Source organism: Oryctolagus cuniculus, chromosome 1 (assembly GCF_051225735.1).
Source record: "Oryctolagus cuniculus isolate XC-2025 breed Fujian yellow rabbit chromosome 1, ASM5122573v1, whole genome shotgun sequence".
Taxonomy (NCBI): Eukaryota; Metazoa; Chordata; class Mammalia; order Lagomorpha; family Leporidae; genus Oryctolagus; species Oryctolagus cuniculus.
The window spans coordinates 52,241,763-52,267,183 of record NC_142867.1 but is presented as its reverse complement, the minus strand read 5'-3'; the positions used below and the strand labels follow the sequence as shown (position 1 = coordinate 52,267,183).

Sequence of the window (25,421 nt, the reverse complement as noted above, 5' to 3'; positions counted from 1 at the left end):
GAGGTATAGTGGGTAAAGCTGCCGCCTGCAGTGCCAGCCTCCACTTCCAATCCAGCTCCGTATAACTCTGACTTTCAAATAAACTAAATAAATCTTAAAAAAAAAAAAAAAAAGGTTCTAGAACCCCACATGTCTTCCAACCACTGCCTCATCCCTGGCTCCTCTTCAGAGCCAAGCGTCTCAAGAAAGTTGTGCCTACACATTTTCCCCCACTTCCTCATTGTCCTTCCACTTTTTAAAAAATCATTTATTTACCTTTATTTCATTTGAAAGACAGACGGAGAGAGAGAGAGAGAGATTTTCCATCCATTAGTTCACTCCTCAAATGACTACAACAACCAGGGCTGGGTCAGACTGAGGCCGGGAGGCAGGCACTCCACCTGGATCTCTCATGGTTGGCAAGGACCCAGTATTAAGCCCTTATCTGCTGCCCTTCAGGATGCATTAATGGGGAGCTGAAATTGGAAGCAGAGCCAGGCCTCAAGGCCAGACACTGTGATAATGGTTTGTGGGAATCACAAGTGGCATCTTAATCACTGTGCCAGAGCCCCTCCCCTCCCCATGTCTCAATCCACACCAGCCTGGATTTAGCCCCATCACTTCACCAGAATGGCTCCTGACAGTTTCTTCAGTGGCTTCTACTTTGTCAAAGGAGATTCCATCATCTTCTTGCACATCATCTCACGAGAGCCGACTACTCCCCATTTCCTTAAACACTTTCCTCTCTTGTCTTCCTGGTTTTATTTTTTTTTCTTTCTGCTTTGGATGTGCCTGGATATGCTGCTCCCCTTTCCTTAACCTCTAAATTTTTGTTTCTCAGACTCATCCTTTACTGACATTTGGAGTCAGATTATTTGCTGTTGGCAGCTGTTCTGTGTATTGTATTTAACAGCATCTCTGGCCTCCGCCCACTAGAGGCCAGTAGCACCCCGCCTCCCACCAGTTTTGACAACCAACAGTTATCAATTGTTGTCACATGTCTTTGGGGAGACAAAATTGCCTTGATGGAGCCCACTTTTCTGAAAGTTGTGCTCCCCCAAACTTTGTCCTGTGACCTTTTCTGTCTTCCCTCTACCCTCGGAGTCCAGCTCTCCCATTGCTATGGCTTTGAGTGCCACCTGCATGTTAATGACTCCCGTTCAAGCATCATTTAAACAACTGTTGCCCACTTTGATATTCTAGACTCTAGGCAGAGATACACAATAAATGAAGACTGGGCTTTTCAATGTAGACAGTGTAGATATGAATCCGTATTATACTCTTGCTACCTGGGTGACTTTAACCTTTCTAACCTCAATTTCCTTGTCTGAAAATATAGAAATAACAAAGAGGTCACAGCTTGAAAGACAGCCATTGAAGTCCTTGGAACATAGTAAGAGCTTAAGTATTAGTTATCATAACTTTCATAATTGGGGCATGCACAACCGACCTCGCAAGTACAAAGGAAGGAGTTGGGTCACATCTAAAAATATAATAGGGTGCTGAGACTTCAACTCCATTGTCTGAGAAACCTGGGTTCAAATCCTAGTTCTACAACAGCGCTTTATGGCCTCTCTAAGCCTATTGTATAACAGGAATAATAATAGCACCCACTTCTTTAGGTGACTCAAATGACTTAAATTTCAGAAATCACGTGATGTCTAACACATGGCTACTTAATAAACAGTAATGGTTATTATTAGGGTGACAAGAGAGGCTCATCCTTGGCTGAATCAGGCCAGTGCAAGGGTAGTCTGGGCAGAGAGGAGTATGAGCAGTGGTTTAGAGGCGTGGGAAAGCGTGCTCTGATGTGGGAATGCCAGGAACTCTGGGTTGCGTGCAAAATCTGGGGTATAATATGGAGCTGCTGAAGTCGTCCCTGAGTGCCCTTCTTGCTAGTTTAAGACCATGGACTCTATCCTTTTAACAGCTGCAGACAGAAATGGTTTTTAGGCAAGAGGAGAAGGGTGCTAACCAGTTTCAGGGAACAACATGATAACTGAATTTTCGTCATAGGAAGGTAACTCTCAGAGATCTAGAAGGGTTTAGAAAATGTAAGCTCAGAGGCAGGCATCACATTCCTGGGAATTTATCCAAGGGAAATGAAATTAGTAAACAAAAAAGCTATCTGCACCTCCATGTTTGTTGCAGCTCAACTCACAATAGTTAAGATATGGAATCAACCTAAATGCCCATCAACCAAAGACTGGATAAAGAAATTATGGGATATGTACACTATGGAACACTACATGGCAGTAAAAAAGAATGAAATCTGGTCATTTGCAACAAAATGGAGCAACCTGGAAAACCTCATACTTAGTGAAATAACCCAGTCTCAAAGAGACAAATACCATATGTTATTCCTGATTTGGGAGAATTAATAGCACTCCTAAAATGAAAGCTATAGAAGTGAAATTACACTTTTAGAATCAATGACTTGAATAGTCCTTGACCTGACTGTCAAGGGACAGATTATTATTGTTACTTTTTATTTTGTATGTCCTTTTTTCCCCCTCTGTTTTCTTTCTTCCTTTTTCCCTTCTCTTCTTCATACTATATGCTGAACTCTTTATGTAACATGGAGTTAATCATATGTATTTTAAGTCAATTGGGAAAAGATCCCAGTTAAAAATAAGAGGGGTAATAAGAGAGGGAGGAGGTAGTCTATAGCGGTAAAGCAGTATAGTTCTGCATACAGTCCTACAGACTTACCTCTAAGGGTACAGCCTAGAAACTTGTCATGGGACTCCAAACTCATAAAAATCGGTGGTATAAATGCCATCTTAACTGTTAAAATGATCATATTAGGTGTTAAAGTCAACTTATAGATAGGTTTAAGTGTAAAAGCAATCATAAATAACATCAAATGCCTGGTAATAATAATAGAATTAAAAAGGAAGGAAAGTACAACATGGCAAACAGTCCACACAGCAGACTCCTAGAATGACATTCACTGTAAATAACACTCTGACCTCAGAATCAACCCGTAAGTTTTCCTGGTCTGGCTGGAAGGCCTGAGAGCATTTCAGGCATGGGAAGCCAAGACTCTGTGGCAAAAAAAAATATCCTGCACAGAGAATCTCTGTGAGATGTCAGTGGAAAGAAAGGGTCATTAAAGAAGGATACACTCTTCTCTGAAGGGAGGAGAGAACTTCCACTTTGTTTATGGCTATGTCCAAATGCTGATGGTGTCTATGGTCACAAAGGCTTCCATAGCCTTAGCAGCCCATGGCAAGAGCCTTGGGTGATCACTGATGTCATAAATAAGAGTGTTAATTGTTAAAGGAACAACAGAAGTCACTGTGCACTTACTCCCCATATAGGACCTCCATCCCTAATGAGTTGTACTATAAGAATCGACTACAAATTGTGTTCCCAAACTGCACTCTATATGTTGTGTGTGTGCATGGGTGCAAACTGTTGAAACCTATGCTTAACATGGAGTTGGTCCTCTGTATATAAAATCAAACTAAAAATGAACCATAATGAAGAAGGAGATGGGAGAAGGAGAGGGAGGTGGGATGGGAGAAGGGGTGGGAGGGTGGGTATGGGGGAAAGAACCACTATATTCCTAAAGTTGTATCTGTGAAAAAATGCACTCATTAAATAAAAACTTTTTAAAAAGTAAATAAACAACTTAAATGTAAAACAAAAACAAAAACAACAACAAATATCAGAGGCAGGAAGGCTGGTTAGGAAATTATGCCATAAGTTGCAGTGAGAGATAACAAGGGCTACCCTTTAGGAAATGAACGTGATAGGCATTAAAGAGCTAGCATGGACAGAGTTCCTGACCATTTGAAGGCAGGGGTCAAGTGAAGGGCTGAGTCGGAAAGACTCGGAGGCTTTTTGCTCAGCCATGCATGGTGGACCACTGGCCATAAAGTCCACTGCCATCTCTCATCTAACTTCTAACGTCTAACGTCTGCCTTCTGCTCTCTTCCTTTCTTTCCTTATCCAAACTCACTATTTTAGAAACATTCTTGCACCTAGCCTGTAACTCCTTGTCCCAGTCCTCACACCCATTTGGCAAAGCTCCAAATCTCCTTCTGTGTGCTTTCACCTGAGCGCAGCACCTAGACAAAGTCACATTCCAAGGCAGATGGGTGGATTAGCATTGGTCATTTCTCAGGGCTGCTGTAACAGAACACACAAAATTTGTTGTTTTTTTTTTTCCTCTCCTAGTTCAAGGTTCCAGAAGTTAGAAATTAGTTTCACTGGGCCAAAATCAAGGTGTCAACAGGACTACACTCTTTCTGGGGGCTCTAATGGAAAATCCATTCCTTGGCTCTTCCAGCTTCTGGTTTCTATCAGTAACATGGTCTTCTCCATGTCTCTGTCTCAAAACTCACCTGCTACTCTCTGTCAGGGATACACACAAGCACATTTAGGGTCCACTTAGATAATCCAAGTACTTCCTCTTAAGATCCTTAAATTAGGAGCAGGCATTGTGTCACACAGGGGTGAGCATTGGCTTGGGATTCCTATATTCTGTATCAGAGTGCCTGGGATCAAATTCTGGCTCTCCGTTGGGTCCAGCTTACTGCTCATGCACATCCTGGCAGACAGCAGATGATGGGTCAAGTAGTTAGGTCCCTGCCATCCATATGGGAGACCCTGATATACTTCCTGGCTCCTGGCTTTGGCCTGACCCAGCCCTGGCTGTTGTGGGCATTTGGGGAGAGAACCAGCTAAGAACCAGTAGATGGAAGTTATCTCTCTCTGTGTGTTATTCCCTTTCTCTCTGTCATTCTGCCTTTCAACTAAATAAGCTTAAAAAAAAAGTCTTAAATTAATTACATCTCCTGACATACAAAGAAATGTTCTCAGGTTGTGAGGATAACAAGCAAACATGCTCTGGGGGACATTTTTCTGCCTACCACACACAGCCATTCCCTGACCTTGAGAGCCCTCCACCTGCTTGGCGATAGGACTGAATTACTTTGGAAGTTTCTTTCTCCCACTTTCCCTAAGGCGGATTTCCTTACACTTAGGACCCATCTATACCTCTTTTCACATCACTCTCATAGAAAAAGGGGAAAAAGGAAATATCTGGGCCAGAACTTCTAAACTTGTTGCTACCAGGTTAACAAAGCTACCTACATCTTTCCTCTTTTTCCTCCATCTAAAATAATGGAGCTTCTCTTCTCTGTCCTAAGGCCAAATTCTTTTCTTCTCAATTAGATCCTTTACTTCTGTTCAAGTTTTAAGGCTCTTCCTTCATTTATGTCCCTTAAATACTAGCAATTAGGACTGATGCCATGGCTCACTAGACCAATCCTCCGCCTGCAGTGCTGGCACCCTGGGTTCTAGTCCCAGTTGCTCCTCTTCCAGTCCAGCTCTCTGCTGTGGCCTGGGAGGGCAGTGGAGGATGGGCCAATTACTTGGGCACATGCACCTGCACCCGCATGGGAGACCAGGAGGAAGCACCAGCACCAGCGCACCAGCACCAGCGCACCAGCCATAGCGGCCATTTGGGGGGTGAACCAACAGAAGGAAGAGCTTTCTCTCTGTCTCTCTCTCTCACTGTCTAACTCTGCCTATCAAAAAAATAAATAAAATAAAATACTAGTGTTACCGGTGAATGGCAGGGTTCTTGTCTTCTCACAAGAAAGAATTCAGGCGTGAGACAGAGTAGTGGGAGGTATAATAGCAAGGTTTATTAGGGAAGGGACATCCATAAGAATGGATGGGCACCTCTCCAGACAGAACCTGAGGGAGAGTGCCCAGTCACTCGGACTGGGGGTGGGGGGAGGAGCGAGGTTACATGGTTGAGTGGAGAGATTACACCTGGGCATGCCAGGTGGACAGCTCAGCAGAGAGGCAGAGAGCTGAGCGTGTCCTCTGGTTGAGGCCCATGGTTTTTAAGGAGATGGGTCTTTGTCTTTACACATCTCCTGAAACAAAGGATTTTATGGATGTAAATATTAAGAAGCTCCTATCTGAGTTTTCCCCTGAAGGTATCAGATAGGAGGAAGCCTAGCTGGTGGCTGTATCCGGAGCAGGTCCCGAACAGGGTATTTGAAATGCAGATACTGGGCTGCATCTGGAAGATTATCAGGCAGAAGGGGCAGGGACACCACCTGGCAGGTTATTGGGTAGAAGGGGGCAGGGCAGGATGCGAATACTGGGCTGCTCCTGAAACTTTATGGGGATGACTTTGAGATGCAGATGCATACGCTGGACATAGATGTCTTTTCTTTAGGCCTTTATGTCACACACACATAAGCTCATATCTGACTTCCTACCTAACACTAGCTATTAAAAATGTTCATAATAAACAAACTCCATCCCTGGCCAATGCATTTCTACACTTGATCTTAGCCAAAAGGCCAAGAAGCAATGGGCAATCCATTTCTAGGTCCTATTAATATACTTCCTAAGTGTCTTTCTATTTCACCAACTCTTTTCCTTCTCTGCCTAGTCTTAGTCTAGTCTAGTCTATCATCTCTGCCTAATCCTAGTCTAGTCTGGTCTACCCTGGACAACCAGAGTAACCTCTTGCACCCAGCTTTGTCACTCCACAGTGATTCTGCAAAGCAGCCTTCAGTGCTGTGTTTGACTAGTCCGTGAGCTCCTGGAGGTCAGGGACTTAGTTTTATTCCCAGCTGTTTTTCCTGTGTCCCCTAGCATCTAGAAAAGTACCTAGCACATAGTAGAGGCTTGGTATGTGCTGGTTGAAGATAGTCAAATAATTTGCTACTAATTTCAGGAAAAAAAAAATTCTTTAGCAGCCTAAAGACCTGTCAGGTTCTGGCCCCTACTCATCTCTCCATCTTATCTCATGCCATATGCCCTTTGTTCCCTGGGCTGCAGACACACTGGTCTGCTCTGAATATGCATACTTCCAATTGCCTCCTGCCCCAGGGCCCTGGTAGATAAATGTCTTTCCTCTTGTTGGAACATTCTCCTCATTCCCAACCCAACTTTTCCTACTAAGTAAACGCTTACTCACTTGACGATCTCAGCTCACATACTGCAGGTTGGAAAAGCTTTCCTTAGCACCATTATATACTCCCTTATGTTCTCATTGCACACATGTCTTTTGTAGGAATGCCCTAGTTATAATGGTGTTCTCATTTGGTGAATATTTAATTAATACCTGTCTTAGTGCATTCAGGCTGCTGTAACAAAACACTTTAGACTGGGTAATCTATAAACAACAGAAATCCATTGCACACAGTCCCAGAGGCTGGCAAGTTCAAGATCAAGGTACCAAAAAATACTCTGTGCAGAGGGTCTGTTTCTCAAAATGGCACCTTCTGGCTTCATGTTCACAAGGTAGAGGGGCAAGAGAGCTTACTCAAGCCTCTTTTTTTTTTTTAATATAGATTTTATCTATTTATTTATTTGAGAGGTAGAGTTAAAGTGGGAGGGAGAGACAGTGAGAAGGGTCTTCCATCCACTGGTTCACTCCCCAAATGGCCACAACAGCCAGAGCTGAGACAATCCGAAGCCAGGAGCTGGGAGCTTCTTCTGGGTCTCCCACACAGGTACAGGGGCCCAAGTGCTTGGGCCATCTTCTACTGCTTTCCCAGGCCATAGCAGAGAGCTGGATCGGAAGAGGAGCAGCCAGGACTAGAACCGGTGCCATATGGGATGCCGGTTCTTCAGGCGGAGGATTAACCTACTGAGCCACAGGGCCGGCCCCTCAAGCCTCCTTTCTAAGGGGTCTAATCCTACTCAGATAGGTCGAGCCCTCACAACTTACTTTACAATACAGTCCCACTGTATTAAGTTCCAGCCTGTGGATTTGGGTTGGGGTGGGCAGGCAGGAGCATCAGCATCCAGACGGTAGTAATGTTCGTCTTTCCCACCAAAAACAATGAGGACAGGGCCCATTATATTCCCAGTGCTTGGTGTGTTGTTGGACACACAGATGTTCAATAAAAATGTATTACAGGAATAAGTGAAGGAATCCTGGAATAATGGCAGGGCTGGGATCCAATACAGAAAGAGAAGGCTTGGGAGAGGGCTTGTGACTCAGTTTTGCACATGATAGAGAACCCAGCTGATGGGCTGGCGCCGCAGCTCACTAGGCTAATCCTCCGCCTAGGGTGCCGGCACACCAGGTTCTAGTCCCAGTCGGGGCGCCGGATTCTGTCCCGGCTGCCCCTCTTCCAGGCCAGCTCTCTGCTGTGGCCCAGGAGTGCAGTGGAGGATGGCCCAAGTGCTTGGGCCCTGCACCCCATGGGAGACCAGGAGAAGCACCTGGCTCCTGCCTTCGGAACAGCGCGGTGTGCCAGCCATAGCGCACCAGCCACGGCGGCCATTGGAGGGTGAACCAATGGCGAAGGAAGACCTTTCTTTCTGTCTCCTCTGTCTCTCTCACTCACTGTACACTCTGCCTGTCAAAAAAAAAAAAAAAAAAAAAAAAAGAGAGAGAGAGAGAGAGAGAACCCAGCTGATGATTTTACTGGAATAGTTTACTCTCACTTAGGGAGCTGGGTTAGCTCAGGCTGGATGTTAAGACTTAGGTGACTGGTGAAACCATGGTAGGTGGGAAAGCTTGGAGATGGGGGAGGATTTGTGTCTGGAGATGAGGGGGTAGATGGGACTAAGAGCAGACTGGGAACTCATTTAGGAAAGAAAAGGCATAACCATGGAATATGGGTGAGCGCCGAAATGAGTGTAGGCAGAGGGTGGGGCTGAGTGAAGGGGAGGAGGAGGCTGGGATAGCATGAGCGTTTGGGGTCCCTGGGGAAAGCTAAGAGTTCCTGCGAGGACGAAGACTCCTGCTGACACAGGCCGTGTAGGTCACCCTCGTAATGAAATATGTGTAGGCGCGTGTGTGCGCAGGCACAGGGAAAACACCACTCGATTCTGTGTTCATCCATCACTCAGCACACTACCTGCTATCTCTTCACAGCAACCCAAACTCGGAGGCAGCCGCTGGGATCTCTCTTTTCCAGCTGTGACATAAAGTTGCAATCAGAATCCTGCGCCTGTGCCTTTTCCATTAAATCACACTGTCACTCTGCTCTAGCTCACCTGTCTGGAGATTGAGAGCATGTTCCTGTCATCTCTCAGCATTTCTTCTGCAGGGGAAACTGGGCCCCAGCCAGGAGAGGGTACAATGCCCTTGGTAAATGGCATTGTGGTAAGATCTCAACTTGAAGAAATCCTAATATTCTTTGCAACAAGTGCCCCCCTCTTCTCTTTATTGAGGAGCCCTTAAGAATCAATTACATCTTCCTAGCTAGTGGTGGGGGTGACCAAGACAGATCAGGACCAAGGCGCAGAGGCTGTGGCTCCAGTCCAGGGCAGCCGAAGCTGAGCAGCACCTCCAGTCCCAGGACAGGCCTCCGGCCCTCTGTTCTGCATGGGTTTGAGTTTCGCTGCAGAAGCTCAGAAGAAAGAAAATTAGACTCTACTGAAAACCTGGTTTCCACACTAGCTCTCACTCTCGGTTCAAGTTGCAGAAGTCACAAGGACTAGCATTTGCTAAATTGTTGAAGAGTTTTTCAAGTGACAGTTTAACAAGTTACTGTGGCTCTTATTCTTGAAATGTAAGGAAAGCAATGCACCTTCTCATCAGAAGTGCATCTACGTGCAAAGCTTGGCTTGCATATCAGAAGTTTCTGGTGCTTCCAAGGCCACCTTCTACCTCCTGGATCCCCTCTGCCTCAGTCCGCCCCCGGGTTTCTCTCAGGGCCTCTCAATGGTCTCCTTACCCTTTGCTCTTTGATTTTCCATTCCTCTGCTTAAAGACCATCCCGATGGCCTGTTGTTCCCAAGTGAACCCAAATTCTTCTACATGGCTTACAAGGCTCTTTGTAATCTGGTGCTGTGAGTATACAGAGGCATAAGCCAGTCAAGTCAATGTATCCTACTTCACACTCACAACACAGACCCCTTCTGTGATCCCAAAATAGGTGAGGGTTTCACAGGAAGCAGGCAGGCAGTTCCGCAGCAGAGACTAGGACGCCTCCAATTCAGTTCTGGAGTCCCCTCCCATAGGCTGAGGATTCAGATGAGGCAGCCCCATGTCAGACCCAGTGACGAGCCTGGGCCGCGGGGGCGCCTTGCCCACTGGCTACACACGGAGGTTCCCACGGCGCTCTCTACGGCCTCGCTTACTCTGCCAAGCAATGCACAGGCCTCAAGGAGGCGGGGCGATGAGTGGGTGAGAAGAGGGTATTTAACGACCTCCGATAAGTAGCCGGATGGAAGACACAGAGCACGCAGGCTGGACAGGTCCCAGCGTGGGGACCTCCGTCCTGTGGAGCTGGGCAGGTCACCTCCAGACCCCAGGGTCGAGTCCTTGTCCCCTCCCACAGGCCCCACGCCTTTGGCTGCCCGAGCTCCCCCAGCCCGGGCCTCAGGGTTTTGACTGAGACTCCGCTGCAGGGCAGGGGGAGCCGCAGGGAGTGTCTGTCCGGATCCTTCCATCCCCCACCACCACCTTCCTCCTGGGGAGCGGCAGGGCCCTCCTAATGTAGTGATCTTATGATCCGTTATCAGACAAGGTAGATGGGAGAATTTCTTTATGGGCAGCTCCAGATAGAGAGGTAGGGACACTGGGTGTACTATTAGTTTCTATGACTGGCCTTGGGGAAGAGAAGCAGCAGTGTCCATGGCCTGCCTTGGGGGAGAAAACAGAACAGGTAGAAGGAGGGCAGGAGAAGGTCAGAGATTGGGACTCTGATGTGGGCTTCTGAGGCCAACCGTGCCCCAGCCTTACTCTGGTCGCCTAGGAAAGAACAAGACCTTGGGAGTTTTGAGCCAGGAATCATGAGAAAAACCCAAAATACGTGTATCTGCCTTTAGGAAGGGGAAAAAGGCTTCCTTTCATGACATTTCAGAATGCCCCTCACTGTGGCTTGCACACATGAGTGCGAACTTTAAGGGCAAATGTGGCCCAAGCTGCACATGAAGGCCCTTGACCTTCTGGAAGACCGGGGCACAGAGTCCACCACCCAGGTCCTTCCAGGGGTTTCCACAGCAGGGCAGGGCATCAGCCCCCATGCTGTCCGGCCTGCCCCCTTCTTGTAGTGGCCCCATCTGCTTCTGTGGAAACAAACCTGCTTTAGCATCTCTTTCCCTGGTGCTGGGAACCGAAAGTGATTTCCCTGGAGACCAAGGGACTCACTTTCCTAGAGAGCAAGACAGAAGCGGTGTGCGAGGAGCTGGGAGGCCCCTCTCAGACCACAGGCGTGGCTCCCTGGAGAGCCGTTGCCAGCCTCTCTCTTGGGGCGTGAACTGCGTAGCCCTCCCAGGTGCCCGGATGTTAGACAGATCCCTCCCGGCAACACTGGAACAAGGAAGGGCCCATCATGCTGCCTGGAGTCCAGTATCACCCTGATCGCTTCTGTGGATGGGGCCCTCTGGTCTCCTAACTTAGTCCCAGATCAGGCCCAAGTCTGTGTCTCCCTTCCAGCCAGGAATTCAGGACTGGTGGTCCCAAAGGTCACAACACGGTGCTGAAGCAGTTTCTCCACCAGATCCCTCAGGGTGGTAGCATTTGTCCTGTGTACAAGGCACTGGGGTGGGTGCTGGGGATGAATTGGTGAGGCATAGGATCTCAAGGAACCCCAAAACTGAACAGCCAGTGAGAGGCTAGCAGCATGATGGAGGACATCAAGGAGGTGGTGGGTGCACAGAGGCAGGGAGTGAGAGAAGGCTTTGAGAACAGAGCTCCGAAAGAAATCTGGTGGACAAATGAGAATTAGGGGCCGGCACCGTAGCTCACTAGGCTGATCCTCCACCTTGCGGCGCCGGCACACCGGGTTCTAGTCCCGGTCGGGGCACCGGATTCTGTCCCAGTTGCCCCTCTTCTAGGCCAGCTCTCTGCTGTGGCCAGGGAGTGCAGTGGAGGATGGCCCAAGTGCTTGGGCCCTGCACCCGCATGGGAGACCAGGAGGAAGCACCTGGCTCCTGCCATCGGATCAGAAAAAAAAAAAAAAAAAATGAGAATTAGGGGAGAAGGAGGCAGAAGAAGAGCTGCACCTGCAGAGGTCTGGAGGCGAGAGGGAGCGACAAAGCAGAGGCTTTGGAATATATCTTGGGATTTGATTGCTGGCTCTGCCTCTTATTAACCAAAAATTATAGCTGCCGTGGATGACGTATGGCAAGAGCTTAGCAGAGTCTGGAAAATGAACTGTGGATGAATGCACGATGGAGGGGCACCCACTGACTGTCCAGTGGTTAGGGCCAAGCCATGAGGGCCTTACAGGTCACAGGTGGGACCTGCCGCAGCCACTCCCCTTCCTAGCCAATCAGGGCTTGACAGGGAGCCTACCAGAGGCCTCTTACGGAGTGCTTCTCCCCTTGCACCTGGTACTCACTGCTGCAAAGACTCATGGTACCAACAGCGATGCAGCCCAAGAGGACCCAGCTCTACTGACAGGCACCGTCCACCCTAATGCCCACCCTGGCCTTGCACCCCAAGCCACAAGACCAAGATGGGGATGCCGAGGCCGTCCCTGAGATGGAGCTTCCTGAGAGCCCGCATGGGACCGGCCGTTGCCCATGGTGAGACTCGGACTCAGACCTCTCAGACAGCAACTGCCCAGCACCCAGTGTTTTCTCGCGGTGGAGAAGTGCAAGCCAAGCTTGCCCATTTGCCCATCCTGCAGCTTTCTAAGGGGCAACAGTGATGGAGCAGTTTGTCAACCAGCCTGGCAACACCCACTCGTGTTTTCAGATGCAGCTCAAAGCCCCTCCCGTGGCTTTTGGGGGGGCGGGGAATCACCCTTCTGTTGGCACCTCTTTGCCTCTGTCTTCCAGGCTGCAAGCCCCTCCAGGGCAAAGCATGTTAATCATCTTGGAATCCCCAGGGCCTGGTTTTGGGTGGTAAATTAATAACTGTTGGTTGAACAAAAGGATGGCCACGTTTCACGCCCTTGTCCTTAGCTGTGAAATAGTAAACATATCTATTTCCATAGCTGCCTTACTGAAGAGGCTGTGCCTGGCCTCACGCAGAAGGATCACTGATGGCTGTGCTCTGGTATGTCTTGCGTCTTCTCCCAGTGGGTCTGTTTCTAACAGCAAGCCCGTCTTCCAAATGTAATTTCACACGTTACTAAATCAGTTTGCTCCAGCCTGAACCTCGGCTTGTGCTCCCCCTGCATGATAAGATGCAGGCTGGGAAAGGACCCAGGCAGTCCCAGAAGCCCCATGCTGACCACGGCGGCGAGTGCCTCGGCTGTCGCTGCAAGTTAGTAAGTGTAAGCTCTTCCCTTCTTACGCTCTGAACTCCTTTTAGCTTTGCCGGTGTCATTAGTGCAGGTGGCCCGGGGAACACAAGACTGGCAAAGCTACACCCACACCTCACTCCTTCCATTTGGCCAGGTTTTATCCTAGTTTTGAAATTTAAAAAAAAAATGACTATATTTGTGTTTTGGACTAAAAATCTGACTCAATTGGCAAAGAAGTACTAATCAGTCATTTTATTGGCACTCTATGAGTAAGACTGCAAGTTAATCCAACTTGGCCATTCTGTTTGGAAAAAAGATGGAGGTGGGGTTAGCGAAGGGGCTTTGTGACAACTGTTTCCCCCAATTCTCTGATTCACCAGTGGATCTTCCAGGTATGGAGAGCTTGAGTGTGGTTTGGGAAGCTGCTTGGGGCTGTAGCACAGCTATTGAATACATTGTCATTTGAGCATTCTGAACTACTGAACTATTGAAGGAAACCCAGCCTAGCAGATGTATTGAGCACCTACTGTATATCAGGCTGTACACTGGGTGCTGTATGTGCTTTCATCTTCACAGTCTATGAGGAACATAGTACGAGAAGGGGGTTATTTACTTGCTCAAGCCCACAGCAATGATGCTAAAATGTGTGGGCTGTGTCTCCCCTTGGGTGCTTTGTAGAGAGGAGAAAGAATGCCAAAGCTTGTTTCTAGTGCAATGGACTTAAGAGAAAGCACGCTAGGCACCATGATCTAAGAAGGCTTAATCCTCTGAAGCTTCTGGGTATGAGAAGATTCCATGTTCATGTTGGGGAAGAAGCCCTGTGTGAGAGGTGCATGTCCCCTGTGCCTCTCCCAGCCCAAGTTGCCGGATCCCAGTTCAGCTTGCAGCTAAGTGGACCAAGGGGTCCTGGCTCATAGCCTGCGCCTGTGCTGTAGCTTCTTAGCAATGAGTGGAATATCAGTAAGTGTGAAAAGACCTCAGGGAGAAGGAGAGGAGGGGCTGCCATCAACTAGGGAGGGGGACAGCAGCATTCCTTATGTTCTACAATTCCCATTTCTACCATTGTAGCGTTTCAAAAGTCTAAATACATCTTATGATTGATATGCACATGAAATGTAGGATTCCTTCTCCCCCAGATAATCTGTTTTTACACCATGGGTGCGTCTTACATTTCACTGCACCTGAGATTCAAGGAACTGTGGTAAATTTTATCGTTGGTGTTGATTGTGGCTGATTGTGGGAGATCATAGGCAGTTTGGGAGCAGGGGGTTCTGAGCTGTGCTGGAGCAGGGGGAAGAATGATGAGCTGAGGGGGGCATCAGTGTGCATGGCAGAGGGCATGGAATCCGGGTGCCAAGCACGTGTGCCTGTATGCTGCACCTCTGGGAGTAAGTGGAGGGACACCTGCCATAGTGCCTGTGATAAGCTGAAGGACACTGTGCACAGGAACGTATCCCAGAGACCTGATCAGACGTGTGCCTCTTGTTCTGCAGATGGCTGGCTTTGCTGTTATGAAATAGCTGTTTCAATAATTAATTGACTCATAAAAATGGTATATACAGGGCCAGAGTTGTGGTATAGTGGGTTAAGCCACTGTGTGCAACAAGGACATCACATATAGATGCCACTTCAAGTCTTGGCTGCTCTACTTCTGACCCAGCTCTTTGTTAATACACCTGGGAAAGCAGTGGAAGGTGGCACTAGTGCTTGTGTCCTTGTATCCACGTGGGAGACCCAGATGAAGTACCAAGCTCCTGGCTTTGGCCCGGCCCAGCGCAGGCCATGGTGACTATTTGGGGAGTAAACCAGTGGATGGAGGATCTCTCTCTCGTGCAATCTCTTTCTCTCTGTCTCTGTCTCTCCCACTCTCTCTCTAATTCTGCTTTTCAAATAAATAAATAAAATTTTTAAAAAATAGTTTATGTTGCCACTAAACAAAGATATAGAAGTATATAAGATTTTTTAAAAATCTCATTGCCTGGATGTTATTGTTTCTTTTGCAAACAAATTGTGTGTGTGTATGTGCATGCACACTCAATTGGATGAGGGAACTTGAAAAATTCATGGAAAATGTGTATAATGAACAAGTTATGCATGGATTTAAAAATCTTGTTGCACCAAAATAAACCTACTTTTAATTATATTTTTCCATGAACTTTTGGAAGTCCTCTTATATATCTAGAGAATAAATCTTAGAAGCAGAATTCTATGCAGACATTGTTTTTAATGGACATAAATCATCCTCCTAACCTCTCCCTAGTGAAATGTGATTCAAGGATTATTTCCTGAGTAATTTGTTGTCTTTCACTAGTGTAAATACTCAAAAAAATCTCTGTCTTGGTTTGTGCTGCGCTAACAAAACACCCCCATGAATCACATATATTCTGAGGTTTTGTCATTGTGCAAATACCACAAGGTATCCTTACACAAACCAGAGGGCTACAGCATCACTGGGCACTAGAAGCTTCTGGGACCACCATTGTATGTTTGGCCTGCTGTTGGCTGGAACATCATTATGAGGAAACATGAGTGTTCCATAGATCAGGGCACTCATAAACAATAGAAGCTTATTTCTCAGAGTTCCAAAGGCCAACCAGTTCTTTGTCTGCTGCACACTACTCTCTGCTTCCAAGATGGCACCCTGGGAACAGAGGAGACAAAGTCTGAGCTCTCACGTGGTGGAAGGGACAGAACGGACAAACTTGCCCCTTCAAGCCCTTTTGCAAGGTCACTAATCCCACAATTTGGGCTCCATCTTCATGACTTATAATCACTACTGCTGAAAGGTCCCGCCCTCAATACTATCACATTGGAGGTGGACGCATGAATTCTGAGGGACATTCAAACCATAGCAACAAGAGAGTTTCCTTTGTGCTTCAATCACTTCATGAAGGCGGTTCCCCAGAAGTGGATTTGCTGTATTAAGGAATAATATAAACATGCTGAAGTTTTTTTTGATAATTTGTGAATTGATATTCCAGAGACTTGATTGACATTTGTAACTAAGGATAAGTCTAAACTCAGTCATGAAACTTTGTGTGTCCACTGCCAAGCACAGGCGTCTATTGGAATACCTCCATGTGCTTGCGCGCGGGTTCTTTGGCCACTCCCTTGCTGGGAGTGAAGCAGCCTGTGGTGCGTGTGCAGTGTGTTGGCTTTCAGGGTCCTGGGGATGCCTCTGAGGCGATATCCAGGCCCTAGGTCAGTCAGCTTTGGCTTCGCCGGCCCTAGCTGACTTGCTCATAGCAGGCTGGGGAGAGGGCTGTGCTCCCAGAACTCCAGGAGGATGTCTGGAGTGCCAGGCAGTGCCTTTCCTTCTCAGGTAGTCACAGAGGGCTGGGTGGTTGATGACTTACTCTCCAGAGGCATCCAATCATGAACCTGTTTCATTTCTTTACTTTTTTTTTTTCCACAAGGCACAGAGAGAGAGTGTGTGTGTGTGTTTCCATTTGCTGGTTCACTCCCCAAATGCCCACAAAGCTGGGGTGGACCAAGGACCAGAGACAGGAGCCAGAAACTCAATCCAGGCCTCCCATATAGGAGGCAGAAGCCCAACTACTTGGGAAACTGCAGTCAGGAGCTGAAGTTAGGAATCAAACCCAGATGCTTCAATGTGGGATATAGGTGGCTTATTGGTAAGGCACAGCTCCAGGCCCTGTTTTTGTCTTTTTTCCCCTATTCCTTTGCAAGGGAGGGAAAGGAAGGGAGAGGGAGAGGACTCTGACACCTTGCAGGTGATACCACAGGAATTTCCTTTCTTTGTGGATAGTATTTATGGGGACACTTACTAAGTTTAAGCACTTTTTACACATGATTGCATTTAATATAATCTGTTTAACTGGGCACCTAGAGGCTAAGAGGCTTAGAAAACTAGTAAGCAGATTCTATGGTCTGTGCACTTTCACTAGGACTTTTTTTTTTTTTTAAGATTTATCTGTTTATTTGAAAGGCAGAGATACAGAGAGAGAAAGAGAGAGAGAGAGAGATCTTCCATCCACTGATGTCCACTCCCCAGATGTCCACAATGGCTAAGTCTAGGTCAAGCTGAAGCCAAGAGACAGAAGCTTCTTCTGGGTCTCCCGTGTGGGTGCAGGGCCCAAGCACTTGAGTCATCCTCCTCTGCCTTCCCAGGAGCATCAGCAGGGAGCTAGATGGGAAGTGGAGCTTCCAGGACTCGAACCATCACCTCTACAAGATGCCAACACTACAGGCAAAGACTTAACCTTTTACGCCACAGTGCCAGCCCCTCACTAGAACTTTTAACTAATGAAATTTAGACCTGTTGGATGGAGACCATTGTATGTCTTATGTGTCATCAAGAAAGCAGAAACATATGCATCAAGGTAGACATTTATGTCAAAACAATAGCCAGCTTATTTATTCGCGCCCTTGTGAAAGGGCCCATGTAGCATTGATGTAGCATTGGTGGTATTTCCCCCAGTTTGATTAGCAGTCAATGGAACGTAGTATTAACTTACTGCTAATGGGTGCTTTAAAGCAAGTTCTCAGCACCAGATGTTTTTTTTTCTCCCATTATATTTTTATACTCAAATTAAAAAAAATATATGCCCAATCTTGTTCAAAAAGAATTTAAGATAGCTCATGTCTGGTCTAATCTAAAATTAATACTTTTTAAATAGAATTTTTAAATGATCATTTAGTAGTACTCTGGGGGCTTAAACTGGGTGAGTCAAGAAGCTCGTGTTGACGCACACGATTGCTTTTATGTCCGCAGAAGACAAAGTGCCATTTTTCAAACTTCATTTCAGACAAGTCTTCTTGATCACCTACTAAGCACTAGGCACTGCATTTGGCCAATCAAACCTTGCTGCATTGCACAGTAACTGCCTGCAGATCAGCCGACTGTGGCTCCCAAGGCAGACACCGGCCTTGTAACTTTGCACAGCACCTTGAGGTCCTCTTAGCAGGTGCCTAGGGATTGCTGAGGTGTGGAGGGAGACGTGAGTCTCCAATCAAGGGGTAGGGCCCGACCCATTTTCATTGGCAGTGGCCCTTCTGGCCCATGCTAGATATTCCTTTGTTCAGATGAGAAATTTCATTTTACTCTCCGGAAGTATTACTGATTAAGAAAAATGCTACAAACCATTTTCACCATGAGATTAAACAAATGACCAGGTATAAGTGGTTCAGGACCTCAAAATAATGTCGTTATTTCTTTAAAAATTCCCACTGAGTTGAAAGTCATTGAGGTCACCGATAAAAAGTTAGACTCATTAAAAAAAAAAAAACAAAACCTCAGCTGTTTTGTTAATAGAATCAAATAAGAAAATTAATGAAACACATTGACTCTAAACATCAGCATCAAAGTGTTTTATCTTTTTAATTAAGATCATTGTTTCCAGACTGAGCATTAACTGAAGGATTTTAAACTTAACTGATTATCATTATTCTTGTTTAGTAACCTGTGAATAAAGCTTCTCTTCCTTAAAGATGTACCAATGCTTTTGCAAAATGCACCTATTTTTAGGGATTTCAGTAATGCTTAACTCACATCCACATTTATCCTCTCATTTGAACTCCATGCCAGGCCTGTGAAGGAGACACACGGGATTCTTGCAGGTGAAGAATCAGAGGTTGAACAACTTAGCTAGGGTCACCCAGCCAGGAAGCAGAAGGCCACAGAATCCCTAGTTCAGGCATACGTTATGTGGCGTACTGCCTTTCCAAATATTTGTGGAATTGGACACTTGAAGGAAGACTTTTACCAAAGCTCGTTTGTTAGCTACTGCAAAATTGCATTGCAGTGTATTGAAAACTACATGCATTCTGATAATAGATGTAATACATTAACCAGAATTTTTAGGCCCTGTGTGTTTTTACACTTGCTACATCTTTGCAATGTGTTAATCAAACTTAGGAGTCAAAGACTATTTAGAATGAATGTCTCATTTTTGTTGAATGCTGAGTTTTTGTTATATGTTATCGACCACTTGACTGATTGATTAATTTGTACTCTACTTGATTCTAAGAAGGCTTTACCAGAGCTATTGAGCAATTCTTTGACTCATTTTCCTTATTAAATTACCCTGGAGCTAGGCACTGTTTAGCGTAGTTGGGTCTTATCAATTTGTGGGTAAAAGAGGTAAAATGTCTTATAATACATGGTTATATTCAATCTGCAAGTGGCCAGAGGGCCTCTGTTCAAATTGGAACCACCTTTCAAATGATCAGTCCTCCCTCTCAGCTCTTCAGAAAGCCCTTACTAGGTCTGGAATGGAAATGAGATCTGCTTTGTCACAACCATCAGGCCTAAGATCTCAACGTCTGCAGGGGATGCTTGCAAATGGAAAGGAGAGGGAGGATTCAAACAACATTGCAGAAGTAGAGGTTGGCTGTGGGGTGTAGAGATGACATGGAAATTTCTAATTTAATGACAGAAGTAATTGGGATAGAGAACAAAGGAAGGGCAGGGCTGGCAGAAGGGGAGAAGCTGCGCTTGAGATCACGTATTCCACACCCAAGGAGTTTAGAAGCGAGTTTGGAGGCCGGTGCTTCGGCTCACTAGGCTAATCCTCTGCCTTGCGGCGCCGGCACACCGGGTTCTAGTCCCGGTTGGGGCGCCGGATTCTGTCCCGGTTGTCCCTCTTCCAGGCCAGCTCTCTGCTATGGCCCAGGAGTGCAGTGGAGGATGGCCCAAGTCCTTGGGCCCTGCACCCCATGGGAGACCAGGATAAGTACCTGACTCCTGCCATCGGATCAGCGCTGTGCGCAGGCTGTGGTGGCCATTGGAGGGTGAACCAACAACAAAAGGAAGACCTTTCTCTGTCTCTCTCTCTCACTATCCACTCTGCCTGTCAATAAAATAAAATAAAAAGAAGCGAGTTTGGGAAGGCAGGGTTCCCAAGAGAAAGAAGCAAGTAAGGAAACCAATGGTTAGACCACAGTATGATGAGAACTTCCATAGAGACCTGCAGAGCGTGGTGGAAGAACAGTTGTGGAGGGGGAGGAACCAGAGAAGGCCTCCTGATGGGCATGACATTTAGACTGAGTTATAGAAGAATTAATTAGGGAGAGTGTGATGCCGGGCATTGAGTGCAGAGGGGACAATATATACATAGGCCCCAGAGGTCACAAGAGAGCTAGTAGACCAGGCAAGTTCAGTGGGCTGGAGTGTTAAGAGGGTAAAAGACAAGCCGAAGCAATTCAGTCTTGAAGAAGCCAGTGGCCAGCATTTGTAAGCACTTACTATAAGCCAGGTGTGGTAGAATAGCTCAGAACATGTTCAGAAGGTCAAATGTTGTTGGCATATGATGATTCATTGCCTTGACTGAGATGAGAGTTTAAAGGAGGATCTCATTGTTGAGGGAGGAAGATGATGAGCTCCATTCGGGGCATATAAAATTCAAGGTCCCTTGAGTCATCAAGGAAGGTGAGAGATAGCATAACATCAGGTTTGGGCCACATGACTCTGAAATTAGACTGTCTTGGTTTGAATCCTAGTTCAGTCACTTAGCAGATTTATAACCAGAGCCAATTACTTAATACCTCTGTGTCTCCATTTCCTCATTAATAAAATGGGGATAATAGCACCTACCTTTTAGAGTGGGAGTTATATGTATGTGTGTCTGGTTTTTAACAGCTCCTAGCTCATAACAGGAATGTAATGATAACTTATTATGTTATTTTATCATTTCAAAGATTTATTTATTTATGTGAAAGGTGGAGTTACAGAGAGGGAGAGGGAAAAGCAGAGAGAAAGAAGTGTTCCATTCACTGATTCATTCCCCAAAGGGCCACAATGGCCAGGACTGGGCCAGACCAAAGCCAGGAGCCAGGAGCTTCCTCCGAGTCTCCCACATGGGTGCAGGGTGGGTGCGGGGTAGGCCCAAGCTCTTGAGATACCTTCTGATGCCTTCCAGGTGCACTAGCAGGAGCCAGATCAGAAGTGGAGCAGCCAGGATTCAAACTGGCATCCACATGTCATGCCAGCACTGTAGGTGGTAGCTTGACTCACAATACCACTACACTGGCCCCTATTATTATTATTAATGATTACTCTCTGAGGCTCAAGAGACCTAGGTTGATACCCTTAAGGTATAATATTGCCTTCAGATGACCATTATGTGTTTGTTAAGAAGTATTTAGCTATTTGAAAATGCATCAAGGCTTTTATCAAAGGCTCTTTTATTGTTTAAAAAGGAGTTTAGAGATAAATGATTTTAGCATTCCTTCAGCAACTCAGGTCCCTGGATCAATGACTCTGTTGATTCTTTTAGCCTCTCTCTCCTGTTCCATAAAATGGCTGTGCCAGCTCTACTTGTTCATCAACTGGCTGCACTAACTCAAAGTGTCGCTGAGTTAATGTCGCCAACAGAGTTCCAGACAGGAGAGAATGAGGCTAGTTGTGGGGAGAGTCGTGCTCTCTTCCCCTCTACCACTTATCAGAGAAGAAATCCCAGGAGTTCCCTGCTCAGTTCCCCTTATGTCTCATTGGCCGGAAGCAGGTCACAGGGTCACCTGTAGCTCAAGGAAGGGGAGCAGCTGTGATTGGTGTAGACTATTAATGACTCAGTCTGGAGCAGGATACTTGAAGACCTTGACAAAACTGGGGCTCTTTTAGCAAGGCAGAAGGAGGGAATGGTCATTGGACTGTTTGCCACATGAGGGAGAAGGGCATTTAGAGCAAGAACAGGATGAGGAGAGAACCCTAGACACTATAGCACTCACAGATCACACAGGGAAGAGAGCTCAAATGTCAAGGAGATAGAGAAGACCCCCCAGGGAACCCAGGATGAGTGTCTCCATGGGTACATTTGTCAGAGCTTGGAGCAGACGAGCCTGTAAAGAGCTGTCAGATTTGGCAGTGAGGAGGTCATGGTGATCATTGCCAGAGCAGACTGGGTGGGGCCAAGGGTGAACAAGAATGACAATCTCTGCCATATGCATTTGATAAGAACATAAATTGGTCCAAAACTTCTATCTGTTTGGCACTGTGCATCAAAATTTAAAAGGCTCATACCCCTTAACTCTGGAATTCTACTTCTAAGAATTCATCCAGTTGGCAGCTTTAGACAAGTGGAGGCTGGTGTAGGTACAGGAAGTTAATTGCAGTCTTGCATATTAAAGGAGGTAAAAAGACAGGTAATTGATCTAAAAGTCCATCATTCAGGATTAATTAAAACAAATGGAGGTGCATCTTGACAAGGCATCCTACACCTAATAGATAAAAGCTGAAGTTCTAGAATGTAAGGGAAAGGTTTATTGTCAGGTGGGGGAAGCCACGGGCTGGGGGAGAGGATGAGGGGGTAAGAGAGAGAGAGTAAGAGAGGGTAAGAGAGAGAGCATGTTTTTGGGAATAGGTCTGTTAAACCTTTGCCAGGGGTAGGTAGGGAAGTAGGAGCAGCGAATCCCATTAGGGTGGGGGTGGAGTTGACACCTGTGGTCAAGCCATCTGGTCACCTGGCTTCCAGCAGTGGCAGTAGGGGCTAGAGCCCAAGATGGCTTCTGGGGCATAGTTAAGACTACCATTTTACTAACATGGAGTCCTATCAGGGTTTGCATTCTGGCTTTGCTATTTGTTAGCTGTGTGACCTAAGCTCTCTTTGAAACATTCCGGGACTCAGTTTCCTTAGCTTGTACAATAAGATGATTACAGTGCCATGGTGAGGATTGAGGAAGTCAATATAAGTGAAATCCATTGAATATGTCTGGCACATTTTATGCAGTCACCTAAAAAGTTTTGGTAGATCTGCACATATGGAAATAGGAGTTTATGTGATGTTAAGAGGAAAAACATGAAATAAGGCAATGCGATCCAACTGTTAAGCAGTGTTTCTATCTGAGAGGAGGAACCATGGACACAGTTCCCTTTATACTCCACACAGTTTTGATTTCCAACCTTTCAAACAAAGATATTTATTGTCTGATTCACCTTGCCAACAGTAAGCCATGGGAGAGTGGCAACATCTTTGCTTTGTTGACCAAAAAATATATATCCTAATACCTGGCACATTGCAAGCAGGCAATCAATATTTATTGGATGAATGGATGAAAAAATAAGTTGTTTTTAGGAGGAAATTTCATAGCTCAGGAGTTCAAAGACGTAGCTATTTTGTCCCACCAAGGCCCAGGTAAGCTCCAGGATGAGGCAGCAACAACAAAGCAAAGGTCAAGGTTAGGGCTGTGTATTGGCCACTGGGGCATGGGAAGAAAGGAGGGAAACAAGCCCCAAAGCACAGGGATCCAATGCCTGCTGAAATCGACATGACCCCCTAAAATTTACACCAAAATGTGGCCCTTTAAAGTTCCCCAGAAGTGCTATCTGGGGTGCCACATATGCTACCAGAATTTGGGGTGCCATACGATTTCACCATATGCTCACTAATAAATCCCCAATATTAGTAAGCCCAAGAGGGTTCTTGCCTAATATTTAGAGAAGAATTCTAAATACTGGCACAGATAAACGAGGCAGCACGGTATGTTTTAGGCTTTTATTTAGTGCGAAAGGTATCTAGGAAAGTGAGAGTTTAGTTCAGGTTGGAGAGAGGGGAAAGTCTGGAAACTAGGGTAGCGTCCACACCACTCAGAGAGCAGGCCAAAGCCACATGCAGCAAGTGCCTTGAGCTGCTATCCACCGCTTATCACTGGCAGCAAAGCAGAGGCCGAGAGCTTTATGTGAGACTCCCACCCTTTTTATATATTTTCCACATGGGAGTGGCTTGTGGCCAGGTGGGTGCTCAGGTACGCTCAGGTAGAGCCTGATGTCACATGGGGTGTGGTGGGAGTATCAGGTAGGGTGTAAGGTCACACAGGGGCGTGGCTAAGGTATCAGGTAGGGCATGAGGTCACACAGGGTGCAGCGAAAGCGCGGTCTTCCAGTTCACAAATCTAATCAATTTTAGCCTGTATGCCTGCCTACTTCACTGCCTCTAGTGAATCTTTCCCAAACAGGCTAAATAGGAAAGCAGAGCCATCATATTTTATTTGAATATTACTTTTGCTTATTTATTTATTTGAGAAGCAGAGAGACAGAGACAGAGCGAGCTCCTGTATGCTGGCTTACGCCCCAGATGTCCACACAGCCAGGCTGGGCCAAACTGAAGCCAGGAGCTAGTAACTCAATCCAGTCGCCCACGTGGTTGGCAAAGACTCAATTACTTGAGCCATCATCTGCTGCCTCCAGGGTGCTTATTGGCAGGGAGCTGGAACTGGAGCAGAGCCAGGACAAGCATTCTGCTATGGGATGCAGGCGACTTCGCCACAAGGTCAAACGCCTACCCCGTCCATAATATGTTAGAACTGCAGGGGATTTGGCGCCACTGAGAGAGGTTGAGTTCCCAAGTTCCCACTGGTTGTGACACACCACTGAGGCCAGTGTCTCCACAGTTCTGTTCTAGCACTGACTCCTTCCACCAAAGACTGAACAGTGTGGATATCTGATTTAAATGAAGTTGTTTTGAGAGGACATTCCTTGGGTCCCTAGGAAACCCAGTTCCCTTAAGCGCAAATCAATGGCTTGCAACTCTAAAGTTCACTGATCCCCTGTGGCCCTTTCTTTGTAAAGAACAAAGAGACTAGGAGCATAATTAACTCACCCCCATTTCCATTGTCCTTCAATCTTTTGTGCAAGCATTGATTGTTGTTTCTATTGTTGAAATCGAGATTGTTCTCTTGGCAACACACATCCAGAAAGAGACCCCGTGGAGGACCCAGCAGGTGACACTGTTGAAACTTGACCTACGGTTTGGAAGACTGACAGAGCTAAAGGCAAAAACAGCATTAATTGAGCCGAAGGGTCATTTTGAATTGGTTACCAATCTCTACTGCAGATTGCTTTGGGAGAAAAGACATTTGGTTATTTTCAAGTACATTTAGAAACTTAAAATATCAGCCAAGCAGGCTTCCAAGTAGAGGCCCTTAGGTGATTCCATGTAATGAATATTTAAGACACATTTTGTTAAGATATTACAATTAACACAGGTAAGTGGAGGCTTCAAATGTGCTTTTGGAAAGCAGCCTTTTCCCATTTTTACATCTGAATCCTTACTTACCCATACGTTGCTGTTTACTTGGTGTCCTTTTCCCTGGGAAGAAATTGTATTCTTAGTAAAGAAGGGTGGTATGGCAGCACAGAGAGCCTGCGACCTTAGATCAGATCCGACCAGGGAAAATATTGGCTCTGTTCATTAGTAAAGACAGGTGCACCTCGAGAGACCTGTCTCCCCTGCCGTTCACTGGGCTCCCTTGTAAAATGGGGGTCACAATTCCTCTCTCCTAGGATTGTTCTATTAATTCAACAAGATCAGAGACCTGGCACACAGCTCCGTAAATCCTGGCTTCTTT

At 46.4% G+C, this 25,421-nt stretch overlaps 1 protein-coding gene and 1 pseudogene across 2 annotated transcripts in view; one reads left to right on the top strand and one right to left on the bottom strand.

The window, feature by feature from the left end:
* The window catches only part of SPON1 (spondin 1), a 316,174-nt gene that overhangs the window by 38,047 nt on the left and 252,706 nt on the right, over positions 1 to 25,421 (top strand). The window lies entirely within an intron of this gene.
* On the bottom strand, positions 6,229 to 6,323 carry LOC149128395 (U2 spliceosomal RNA; annotated as a pseudogene).